Below are 13256 nucleotides of genomic sequence, written 5' to 3'. Positions count from 1 at the left end.
CCCAGTACGTTTCCGAGCACAATTCAAAGTGTTGGTGCTGACCTTTAAAGCCCTAAACGGCCTCGGTCCAGTATACCTGAAGGAGCGTCTCCACCCTTCTCGGTAGTGGCGCCCGCCCTGTGGAACGCCCTTCCAGCAGATGTCAAAGCGATAAACAACTACCTGACATTCAGAAGACATCTTAAGGCAGCCCTGTTCAGGGAAGTTTTTAACGTGTGATATTTTACTGTATTTTTGGTTTCTGTGGAAGCCACCCAGAGTGGCTGGGGAGGCCCAGCCAGATGGGCGGGGTATAAATAATAAATTATTATTATTATTATTATTATTAGTCCTGCCCAGTCCCAGCTTTGAAGCCATTTCTGCCTTAATGAAAGAGTAGACAAAGCTGCATGGGTTTGTATGTGTTTATTTCTCACCTTCCACACATGCATCTCAAGGAGAGGTACAATAAAAACAGCTGATGCGTTTTTTAAAAAAAATACAAATTGGAACCTTTCAGAAGAAAAATGTCACAATTGTAGCTGGGTAGGGGCAGAAGGAACAGCCTAGTCAGAAGAGAAGAGGATCCAAGCACAGGAATTCTCACACTTAAGCAACCTCTTCCATAACTGTATTATTTCAATGCACTCCTATCTCTAGGCTTCCCCCAGACTAGACTATTAACTTCACGTGTGAGTGTTTCATACATCTGAAAAGCAGAGCACCGGGCAAGGTTATTAGTCACTCTATGGTCCATCCTTCATGGATGAAATGACACAAGATAATATCTGGGCGACCATTTGCAACGTTATCCATTGGAACAGTCAGTGAGTCCGTTTGCTTGCATTTCCACATAAGGGTGCAATAAACGTATTCTGAAACCAGCACAAAGCCCCAAGGAAGGTAGAATACTTGGGAAGGATATATCATCTACCTGGCCAGAGTCTAGAGAGTCTAGAGAGCCAGTGTGGTGTAGTGGTTAAGAGCGATGGACTTGTAATCTGGTGAACTGGGTTTGCATCCCTGCTCCTCCACATGCAGCTGCTGGGTGACCTTGGGCTAGTCACACTTCTCTGAAGTCTCTCAGCCTCACTCACCTCACAGAGTGTTTGTTGTGGGGGAGGAAGGGAAAGGAGATTGTTAGCTGCTTTGAGACTCCTTAGGGTAGTGATAAAGCAGGATATCAAATCCAAACTACTACTCCTCCTCCTCTTCTTCTTCTTCTTCTTCTTGGGACTGAACCTGTCAGGCATCAGAGGATCCAACCCCCACAGCAGGTTGCCAGGAAGGATAAGACAAGGAAAGTTCTTACCAATGCTTTTTACCAAAAATGCTTTCTAATGATAATGTGTCAGCCAGCTGCTCAGGCTCTGCCTCCTCCTCCTTTTCCCAACTTCCTCATCTTCCTCTGAGCTGTGATGTCCCTCAACCCCCTGTTGTAATTCTGAACTGTCTTCTTCTTCTCTGGAAGTCTCCACCATTCCTCCTCTGCCCAGTCACTGACAGAGCCGTACTGAGGAGCTCTTTCCTCTTCACCGGACCAAGTTTCAAAATTGTTCTTACATCAGGATTGGGCATGTCATGTCTTTGAGATTTTGCGGCATCTAATGAACTAGGAATGAGATGCTCTTCCTCCTGCTCAGCATCTCTCTCAGCAATAGCCCTCTCCAGGTATTATAAATCAATACATATGTAATAAGTGCAGGACAGATAACGAGCCTCTTATGTTCATCCAGCATCCTATCTCAGTAGCCAACCAGATGCTTCTGCAAAGTCCACAACCGGAGCTTGAGTGCAACAGCACAATGCCCAGCAACTAATTCTTGGAGGCACAATGTGTCGTGATACTGGAGGCAATATGGCCACTCACCCTCCAACATTTGCCCGATGAAAATAGGGACGTCCCATCCATAACGATAATTTTACTATTTATACCCCACACATCTGACTAGGTTGCCCCAGCCACCCTGAGCAGCTTCCAACATATATAAAAACATAATAAAACATTAAACATTTAAAAAAAACAAAACTTCCCTATACAGGATTGCCTTCAGATGGCTCAGGGACCAAATAACTCCATACCCTCCAACATTTCTCCAATGAAAATAGGGACATCCTAAGGAAAAGTGGGACCTTCCAAGATCAAATCAGAAACTGGGACGGCTTCTCTTAATCAGGGACATCCTTGGGAAATAGGGGCACTTGGAGGGTCTGTAGCTATCAAGATTATAGCTTCCTTTTGGCTGGCCTTGAATCTTCAGCTTCATTGGAAGACTCCAATTCTAGTATTATGAGACACAGAGAAAATCCTCTGTCTGATCACTTTCTCTACACCATGCAAAGTTTTATTCACCTCACTACAGAAGGTGGACATGGCTAGGCTTACATGTATTGAGCGTGGCTGGTCGCCATCACACTGAATCTATTTTAGCCAGTTCCCATGTGGCTGACACAACATTAAGACTTACCCTGACACCTACAGATGCTGTTTGCAGCAAGTTCCATATTGGAGATGCAAATTAACAAATCAGAGCCTAGTCCCTCTGCCAGTTTCCAGTTCCTTGCATGACCAAGGCACAGAACCAGCAACTGCCTTTCATGTATGATGCCAACTATGCTCTCTGCTAAAGTCAGGATTTTATATTTTGACCTTGAGCTGTTATACTTGTCATTTTGAAGGTAATGCCACAATTTCCTTTTGTTAAAAGGAAATGGCAGCGATTATATCTAATGCTTTTGATTGTTATGTTGCTGTTTCCTCATATTCGCCCTTTCGAGAAATGTATTTGTTAAAAAATGCAAATGCTTTTCTTTGTAAATAATTCTGGCATTTTGCTTTCAGTGCAAACACAATGCTAACTGAATTTATAGTCATTTTATTTATTTATTTTTTAAAAAAGAATACCAAGATAGGCAGCATTGTATTGTAATTTACTCTGACTTGCATTGTAGTTCCAAATATAACATCCTTGGTCTTGCTGTAAAATGACCCACATCTTCCCATAGAGGCCATTCTAAATATCTGTTACCTAGTGGCGAGTTGGAAAGGAAAGGGCAAACATCCTTGTAACAGTATCACCGTATCATCTTTTGCATATCCGCAGTGGTTATTTCATAGACCAGATGCACTTGCTGGTTGTGACTAGTGCCAATGGGTTTGTGGGCAGTCATCTCTTGGCCATTTTGAGGCCAATGGAATACAAAGAAGGGCCTCTCATTTGGATCGTAGACAACATGCATTGCTTATCAACTTGCTAGCCCTTTTAATATCTCAAGTTCTTTCAGTTCTTTCTGTTGGCTATATGCACACTATGCACCAAACCATGACCTTATATTCCATGCTAATTAATTAAATTAACTAAAGGGGGGGTTAAAAAGGTAAAGGTAAAGGACCCCTGACAGTTAAGTCTAGTCGTGAATGACTCTGGTGTTGCAGTGCTCATCTCGCTTTACTGGTCGAAGGAGCTGACGTTTGTCCACAGACAGTTTTTCTGGGTCGTGTGGTGAAACCAGATTAGCACACGGAAACGCTGTTTAACTTCCCACCAGAGCGGTACCTATTTATCTACTTGCACTTTGACACGCTTTCGAACTGCTAGGTTGGCAGGAGCTGCGACTGAGCAATGGAGCTCACCCCGTCGCGGGGATTTGAACCGCCGACCTTCTGATTGGGAAGCCCTAGGCTCAGTGGTTTAGACCACAGCACCACCCATGTCCCAATATAAAGGGGGGTTAAGGTAAAGGTAAAGGGACTCCTGACCATTAGGTCCAGTCGTGACCAACTCTGGGGTTGTGTGCTCATCTCGCTCTATAGGCCAAGGGAGCTGGCGTTTGACCGCAGACAGCTTCCGGGTCATGTGACCAGCATGACTAAGCTGCTTCTGGCGAACCAGAGCAGCACACGGAAACGCCGTTTACCTTCCCGCCAGAGTGGTACCTATTTATCTACTTGCACTTTGATGTGCTTTCGAACTGCTAGGTTGGCAGGAATAAAGAGGGGTTACAGATGGTTAAAAGTTGAACAACTGTGGGATGGTCCTGAGTATGGGGCTGCAGTTAGATGATAAAACTTTCACAACATTCTTACTTACCAGGGACTGGTCCCTGTTTTCTGGCCCATCTCCCCTACTATATCTTTCTCCTAATGCTGTCATTACCCTTATTAAAATGTTATTAATGCAGATCACTAGATTTGCCATTTCCCAAATTTCAGCCCCCCAACCTAATCTCTACAGAAATGTACAGAGGAATGCTATACATGTCCCACTGAGTTCAATGGTGCATCTTTCCAGGTATCACTCTATTCTGAGATGCCAGTGGGTTGCCAGTGCCCAGGGCTGCATGGAAGGGACATGGGGAGAGAGGAGAATGGACGGAGTACGCATGCGCATTCAACTGCCCAACGGCATTGGTGTCACCCAGGAGATCGCAGCCACAGAAATAGGAAGAGTTCTTCTGATGTCTGGGGAGGTCACTTCCTGGTTCTCATGGAGAACCCATTTTCAATGGAGCCCAATGACAGAAGAACACAGCTTGAGGCAGTACGGGTGTTGATATTTTGCACCCCTAATAATTTTGCTGCCGGGGCAACCACCTTTGTGCCCTTCCCCTACGTAATGCCACTGCCTGGTAAGCCACTCAAAAGAATAACAGGTAGAAAGTCCTCTGCCTGAGAATGTGGCGACAACACTTAGCCAGATGGATGAATAGCCTCACCTGGTATGAGGCAGCTTTCTATGTGTGATAGCAGGGGTCCAGGATATGATCCCTATTCTCAGCTGTGAAATATTTCAGATAGACAGGCAGACTTGTAGAGTTTTCAAGGACCACAGGGGTCATCTAGTCCAACCCCCTGCAATACAGGAACCTTTCACCCAACGTGGGACTCAAACTTTAATTAGATGCTTTAATTAGATGCTACAAACTTTTGACCGAAGTTCATATTATTTTATTACTGTGCAACACCCTGTAATACATTTGGCACATCACTTCTGTTCTTAATTCTGATTTTTGCGAGCATTTCAGTGCCTGTTGATTGTGGGAAGGTTCCAGTCCATGGTGAACCCCTTCAGCATGCACCAAACATGTGCTATACCTATCTTTTATTCCTCAATCATTGAACCATGCATAGAACCATTTCCAGTTGTGTAACAGAAGACACTAACACAATTTAGTGCATGGCAGGGATTGCACACATGAATTTGTGGTTTTAAGAGAAGTGTTTTAAATGCAAGGGATAAGTCTATATCGTGTATTAAAAAGTGTAAGTGCTATGTTCTGCAAGTGTTTGTCTTTCCAGATTTATTATTTTGTCTAGTTTTCTAAAGCAGGGATCAGCCAAAGGTATCTAGTACAGCCTTTGATTTTAATGTATATATAATAGTTTACTATTGCCATCTACAGCCTAAAATACAGATAGTTCATGATGTAAAAAGTGATTTTTACTAAGTATCCATGCGTCAGGTACTTCTGGAGATACTGAAATGGTTATTTTTCTTGCATTTGTGCACAGATTTTTATAGGATTAACAATCCCTTTAAATACCAGTTAGATTTAGCCATAATAAGCACGCTGATGTAAATACAATAGGACATTCCTAAGGGGAATGCAATTTTTAAAAAGAATTTCCATATTTACTACAATAAATGTTATGCCAAGAATTTTTATAGCTAACAGAAACACAGAATATACTACACCCAAAGCTAGAAAACAGTTCCAGTACAAAGCATGTCTAATATATAGCCTCCCAAGTACACAGCCTATCCCTAGAAAAGTTGTAAATTAGGGTTGCAAATGAGGCCACAAACAAAATTTTGCTCAAGGCATGAATCATAAATTCAAACAATAATCATTTCGTATATGAGGCTCAACTACTTTGTTTACTTATCATACCCTGTTTCCTAAACATGTAGATGAAAGTAGGTCAAGTAAATTTAGCATCTTTTTCTCATGAAATACGTTATGATATTGGGTGGCACTGCCTAATTTACAATTACACAAATCCTTTGAATATTAAATTGTGTTTTCACTGTGCTGTGTCATTACCCATATTGACATTTTACCTCACAATGATACAGTATCATAGAAAGCTGTGGAAACATGCATTTATAACAAAACAGCAGCCTGCAGCATAAAATTTGGAGGGGGTGGGGGATAGATATGAAAAAGATTATTAAATGGTGGTGAATGATTATTTTTAAGCTAGTTATGAAGGGGTGAGAGGGATTTCTCCCCCCCTCCAGTAGAATAGAGTGTTTGTGTCTGTGTTTGTAGACATGCTCAGTAAGAGATCATAAAATCATAGAGTTGGAAGAGACCACAAGGGCCATCGAGTCCAACCCCCTGCCAAGATGTGTGGGTGCATAACTGAACCTAGCTAAGGGCTCATTATAAACCTCTCAGACCTGTGCCTAGAAAGTGTGGGAAAAGCAGAGGTATGGATGAGCCCCGTCATGACAGTCCTTTCTGAGGGGACACCTGTGTTCACTGCTATGGAGCAGCAATAAGGTTGGTCAAGCTACAGGGACGAGGGAGACATTAGGTTCAGTTTGCATCTAAAGAGAACCTACCTAATGTGCACTTTCCAAAATAGTACACAAACTAAAGCACATCCAGGTTTCTTATCTTTGCTTTTCTTTGAATTTTGCAGGCACACAATGTGTACAAACAGGCATCTATTAGAATAAAATGCGCATAAAAATGTATATATTCATGAAAATAAAATGCATTATATTAGAGGGAACAGATCTGCAAAAAAATGTGTTTCAGCAGATTTGTACTAAGATGTTGCTAAATTTCCATGAGGACTTTTCTTTTTTAAAAGAAAATATATGTGGGAATGTGGAGAACTGGATTAAGGATTGGAAAAACAGAAAGAAACAAAAATGGACAGGTTTGCCCATCTTTACTGAGATATTCCTGCTCCAGCAAGAAATTTCAAAAAGAGAAGACAGTTAAGAAATGGTAATGAACTAGGGCTGGGTAATATCTGGTTTTCAACACCATAATATATCACCAGCTAAACATCGCAATATACCGATATATCACAAGGTCTGAAATAAGGATGGAGTTAGGCAGATGCATTGGCTGGCTTCATGTTTTCCCCAGCGTCATTGTTTTTTGCACACACATCATGATTCACGATATTTTGCCAGGTGAAAAATTATGCAACTGATATCATGATATGGACTTCAAATTGGTTGTGGACAATATACCAAAAACCAATAGCTAACAGACATGAAATGAGCATGAGAAGGCAATTCAGTCTCTTTTCCATATGCACCAACAAAGCGCATGATCAGCATGCGACAACAGCAGCTCTGCTGGTTCACTCAACAAACTCTGGTGATTTCTTCTCCCCCACCCCCACCCCCAAGTTAGTAAAAAGCCCAAAGCCTTATGGAGGCATTCTGGAAAATGGATGTAAGCTTAAAGTTAGGTAGGGGCAAGCACACAAACATCCCAGTGAATAGTTACAGATAGGTAGCCGTGTTGGTCTGCCATAGTCAAAACAAAAAAAAATGCTTCCAGTAGCACCTTAAAGACCAACTAAGTTAGTTCTTGGTATGAGCTTTCGTGTGCATGCACACTTCTTCAGATATGAATGCTGGCTTTATCAGTGACCCTCCTATGCTTCCAGGGTCCCCAGTTGTGGAGCCAGCATGTGTAGGGACATTGAGGGCAGGGCTTCTGCACACACACACACACACACACACACACACACACACACCTACCCACTTTGAGGCAACATATAGAATTGTAGAGTTGGAAGGGACACCAACGGACATTTAGTCCATCTCCCTGCAGTGCAGGAATCCTGCCCACTGCCATCCCTGGTTTGGCTCAAACCACCAACTTTCTGGTTAACAGCAAGACACAATGACGCCTTGTGCCTCTTTGCATGCATGCATGCTCGCTTGAATGCATGTATTTGCAGCAGCTCCCCCATTCCACTCATAAGCACACTCGAATGTGTGCAAAAGGGATCAATTCTCTACCCATATTCCCAATGTACTTCTATGCAGAACACAGAAACACAAAAAATGACGTAAGTCCATCAGCTGCACGCAGTTTGGGGGGGGACTTCAGCCCTACAGCAGCAGTTCCCCAAAGCCACTCTCTCCTCTACTTTGCTTATTTTGAGAAAATTTGGGGTGGGGGCAAAGTGGCAGGAATGTCTCCCTGAAACAGCTGCTGCAGATTTCAGGGTCTGATCTGCTCTGGAAACAATTTGGAGATTGGATCATGTTCCAAACATCCAGAACTTAAGTAAAATAAACCATTTTCCTTACCTATTTCCAGAGTAGACTGTGGCAGTACTAGTGTGTTTGATGTATCACAATCAATTTTTCTATTGTCTAATGTTTCAGAATAGCTGAGAGCCATCTGCACACACTCTAGGGCCATCCATACTTCACTTTCCCCACAGCTTTCCCTCAAGGAAACCTGCTGTTTACCACTGAATCAGAGCAAACGTCAATTGGGTTTTCTCCAGATTGACGTTTGCTCCGATTTAGCCCTAAAGAATGGGATTCTCGGGGGAAAGCAGCGGGAGGCAAAGGTAAAACCTCTCAGACCATGCCTAGAAAGCATGTGATGAGTGGCAAACCTCTTGGACCCAAGCTTTCTAGGCATGGGACAAGCAGAGGTGTGGGCAAGCAGTGTCCCAGAGCTCTGTTGGTTTCAGAAGCTGCAGACTGAACCCTTTCACTAGGATAAGGTTCCAAGGCTAAGCTCTGATAAGTCGAGTCTCAGATTAATCCTTGTTTCCTAGACATGCCTGTGCCCAGCTTTAAAACATAGGGAGGAAGTTTAAACCTACCAATTCCCCATTCATGACAGAGGATGAAGCTATTACTTTCCCACTATATTACACTCTTGCAGTAATATGTCAGTGTGACAAGGAATTTCAATCTAAGTGGGTTCTATTACGATTTACGATACCGTTTGATTATGACAACGCTATCCATGTGTTTGAAATATCATACAGAATGTTTGCCCCTAGCCTGAGACTTTGTCTACAGAGTTTCAGCCTCAAGCCTTCCCCCATCTTCCCCCATCTCCTGCAGATGAGTAATAAACCCCTGCAAATAGAGGGTTATAATGGAAAGCACAAGTTTTGTTCGGTTGTTGTTGTTTCTCGAAAATGATTTTCTCCCGGCTTGATCTGATGAACCACAAACCACATATGAGAAATGTAACCATATGTTTATCTTGTTTACAACTATAAATGTGCCAAACAGTGCAAAAATGAAAACTAGAAGGGGAGCTAGTTTTCCTCAGGCTAAAGCTGGCTCTCAGATTATCGAAATATAATGTAGACATAGGACAGGATGGATAAGTCATATATGAGTTCCTTGCTTTACGTGCTCGCTCATCTTGCTAAACTCAGTCCATTAGAAAACCACAGCTTTGATCCTCCAGTTCTGTTTCACTTCAGTTGAGCTGGCAGAGGCATATGTGGAACAGCCTTTAACAGAAAATATATACCGTGTATGGAGGTTTTGCCAGGGCTTCAACGTGACCATTCCACACATTCAATGCATGACACAGGGGGTAGAATTCTATGCTGAGCTCTTCAGATATGTTCAAGCATTGCAGCTTGCCAGATGGAATGGTCCCCACTCTCCTCTCCCTATGCACTCTTCTGGGGTTTCTCCTGAACCCCACACCCTGAGACGATTCCAGGGAGACACAAGGGGAGTAGGGAGGAAATTCCCATTTCTCCGGTGAAAATGCTTGTGCAGGATTTTTGCTGATAGGGATGGTTCAGTGTGTGTGTGTGTGTGCGCGCGCGCGCGCGCTGATCTGCAATAGTCCAGGCAACAGAAGAAGAATCAAAAGGATACTGCAGCCAGCTGAGTCCAAAAATGGAAATTGTATTGCAACCCCACACACAAGCTATGCCCCCTTCGTGCTTGCTAGATTTCTGAAAGGTACTGAAGCGGTAGTTATAGGAGGAAAAGGTCTCCTGAGCAGGCAAAGAATGTCCTAAGTTTCTTTTTCCTTTTCTTTTTTAAAAAAAATTATTTATACCTTTCAGGTTTATACATTTCACTAATTTCACAATCATTTTAACATTTCTTTCTGAGGTTTCTTACATTTATTTTTAATATCTTCTGCATATCCTAATTAACTTAATTTGCTCATTTAATCCATCTTCTTTAAATAGATACGAATGTCCTAAGTTTCTAACAAGAGACCAACAGGAATGGGGGAGAGAAGGAGAGAGCTGAAACAGAATCGCAAGGTCTGGATCAGGGTTTCTCTTTAAGCATAACTATTTCTTTGCTACATCAGTCGCGGTGTAGTCTGCCAGGTGTTGCCAAGGAAGCACATTTCCTTGCTACTTTGTGTGTTATTGCGGCAACTTGTGGCAAGGAGTCTACTTGGGGATGTGATTGAATCTAGCATTGATCAACAGGGGCAGAAGGCATTGCAAGAATACATGGGCTTCTCTCTTTTAGACCTTTCCACTTTTAATTCAGCAGGCTTGGGAACTCTGGAATGTATTGAATTCCCCCCCCCCCTCTCTTTCCTCAGTTCCAATCTAATTGCCACACAGCACCTCTGTTGTATTTTTCCAGAGGTTGAAGAAACCATATAGGAATCACAGTGAAGCTAGAACAGGACCATGAATGTATTAGCATCTATTAAGGTCAAAGACCCACACTCAAAAAGGTGTACACACAACCCCTTTGCACTGCATTCAATTCTGAACCCAACACCCTAAATAGAAGAGAACCCCTTTGTAGACTCACCTACGCATCTCTCCAAGACAAAGGTGTTTCTTTTAGTTTAGCCTGGGAAGTCCCATCCACAGACTCTCCTCCTTCTTTTGCAAACCCCTCAAGTCTATAACCGCTTGCACACACCAGCAATTCTCTCTTTTGGTCTTTTGGCATTCCCGAGCTGCACCCTTCTCCCCTCCAGTCCTTCTTTCCCTGAGCTTCCACTTTCCCTTCCCAAAATTTGTGGGCTCCTACCTTGTATCTTTGGCTTCACTTGCATTCAGTAAGGGCCTAAGTGGAAGAATAAGCCACCATCCCCTCTTCCAGTCTAACCTACTTCCTTTTCTCAGTCCTATTTCAATTATCCCCCTTCTTCCTCTGCCTCTGAGAGAAGGAGATGGGCTGAGGTGGATCTCTAAATATGTTCCCCCCCCCCCTGATTTTCCTTTGCCTAAGTTGTTTCTTTTTTATAATATTTATTAAGGGTTTTTTAATTACAACACAAAAACACTACATACAAAAATATCACATTTTATAACATATTTTCTTATCCTCTTTGGACTTCCTCACATCTCCCGCTCCTACGTTCCAAAATTATAAAAAATTAGTCCAGCAATTTATCACCTTGTCCCCACCTTACAATCTAGTTTTCCAATGTTATATCTTAAATTTTAGATATATTCATTTCACTCTTTAAGACATTTAGCTTAGCCTAATCATTATCTAAAAATTGATTTTTTCATGAATTTAACTTATCTTCATAATTCACTTCATCTGATTCAATGGTGCCAAATTGTTTATGATCAAGCATCCTCCTTAACATTCATACAGTTTACAATATTTTTGCAAATAGTCCTTAAATTTCTTCCAGTCTTCTTCCACCGTCTCCTCTCCCAGGTCTCGGATTCTGCCAGTCATCTCAGCCAGTTCCATATAGTCTATCAGTTGCATCTGCCATTCTTCCAGTGTGGGTAGATCTTGGGTTTTCCAATGCTTAGCAACGAGTATCCTTGCTGCTGTTGTTGCATACATAAAAAATGTTCGATCCTTCTTTAACACCCCTTGGCCAACAATACCCAAAAGGAAGGCCTCTGGTTTCTTAAGGAAGGTATACTTAAATACCTTTTTCAGTTCATTATATATCATTTCCCAGAAAGCCTTCACCTTGGGGCAAGTCCACCAAAGGTGAAAGAACGTTCCTTCATTTTCCTTACATTTCCAACACTTATTATCAGACAAGTGGTATATTTTTGCAAGTTTGACTGGGGTCATGTACCATCTATATATCATTTTCATTACATTTTCTTTCAAAGCATTACATGCAGTGAAATTCAGCCCAGTAGTCCACAACTTTTCCCAGTCCTCAAACATAATATTATACCCAATGTCTTGTGCCCACTTTATCATAGCCGATTTAACCATTTCATCTTGTGTGTTCCATTTTAACAGCAAGTTATACATTCTTGAAAGTACCTTAGTCTTAGGCTCTAACAGTTCCGTTTCTAGCTTCGATTTTTCCACCTGGAATCCTAACTTTTTATCAAGTTTAAAAACTTCTTTAATCTGAGCATAGTGTAACCAATCCCGCACTTTGTCTTTCATTTTCTCCTGACTCTGCAATTTCCAGTTATCTCCATCTTTTTCTAAAATTTCCCAATACTTCGGCCATTTGGCCTCCATATTGGGTCTTTTCCGGGCCTTAGCTTCCAATGGTGAAAGCCACCTTGGAGTTTTATTTTCCAATAAGTCTTTGTATTTTGTCCAGACATTAAACACTGCTTTTCTGACAATATGGTTCTTGAAATTCTTATTAATCTTAACCTTGTCATACCATAAATATGCATGCCAGCCAAACGCATTGTCAAAGCCTTCCAAATCTAATACATCAGTGTCCTCGAGAAGCAGCCAATCTTTCAACCAGCAGAAAGCTGCTGATTCATAATACAGCCTTAAGTCTGGCAGGGCAAAGCCCCCTCTTTCTTTCGCGTCAGTTAATATCTTAAACTTAATTCTGGGCTTTTTGCCCTGCCAGACAAATTTGGAAATATCTCTCTGCCACTTCCGGAAACACTCTGTTTTGTCCACAATCTGTAATGTTTGAAATAAAAAAAGCATTTTCGGCAATACATTCATCTTTACAGCAGCGATTCGGCCTAACAAGGAAAGTTTCAATCTTGTCCAACTTTCTAAGTCTCTCTTAATTTCTGCCCAGCATTTCTCATAATTATCTTTGAATAGACTCAGATTTTTTGCTGTTATATTTACCCCTAGGTATTTTACTTTTTTAACCACATTCAACTCTGTCTCTTTCTGAAACCGTTCTGACTCTGTAACTGTCAAATTTTTCCCCAATACCTTGGTTTTCTGCTTGTTTAACTTGAATCCCGCTACCCGACCAAACTCTTGAATCAGCTGTAATACTTTTTTCGTACTAGATTCTGGCTCCTGTAGGGTCAAAACTAGGTCATCTGCAAACGCTTTAAGTTTATATTGCTTCGCTCCGACCTGAATACCTTCCACCAGCCGGTCCCCTCTGATCATGTTCAA

Source organism: Podarcis gaigeae, assembly GCF_964106915.1.
Source record: "Podarcis gaigeae genome assembly, chromosome: 1".
Lineage (NCBI taxonomy): Eukaryota > Metazoa > Chordata > Lepidosauria > Squamata > Lacertidae > Podarcis > Podarcis gaigeae.
Note: the sequence above shows the minus strand (reverse complement) of the source record.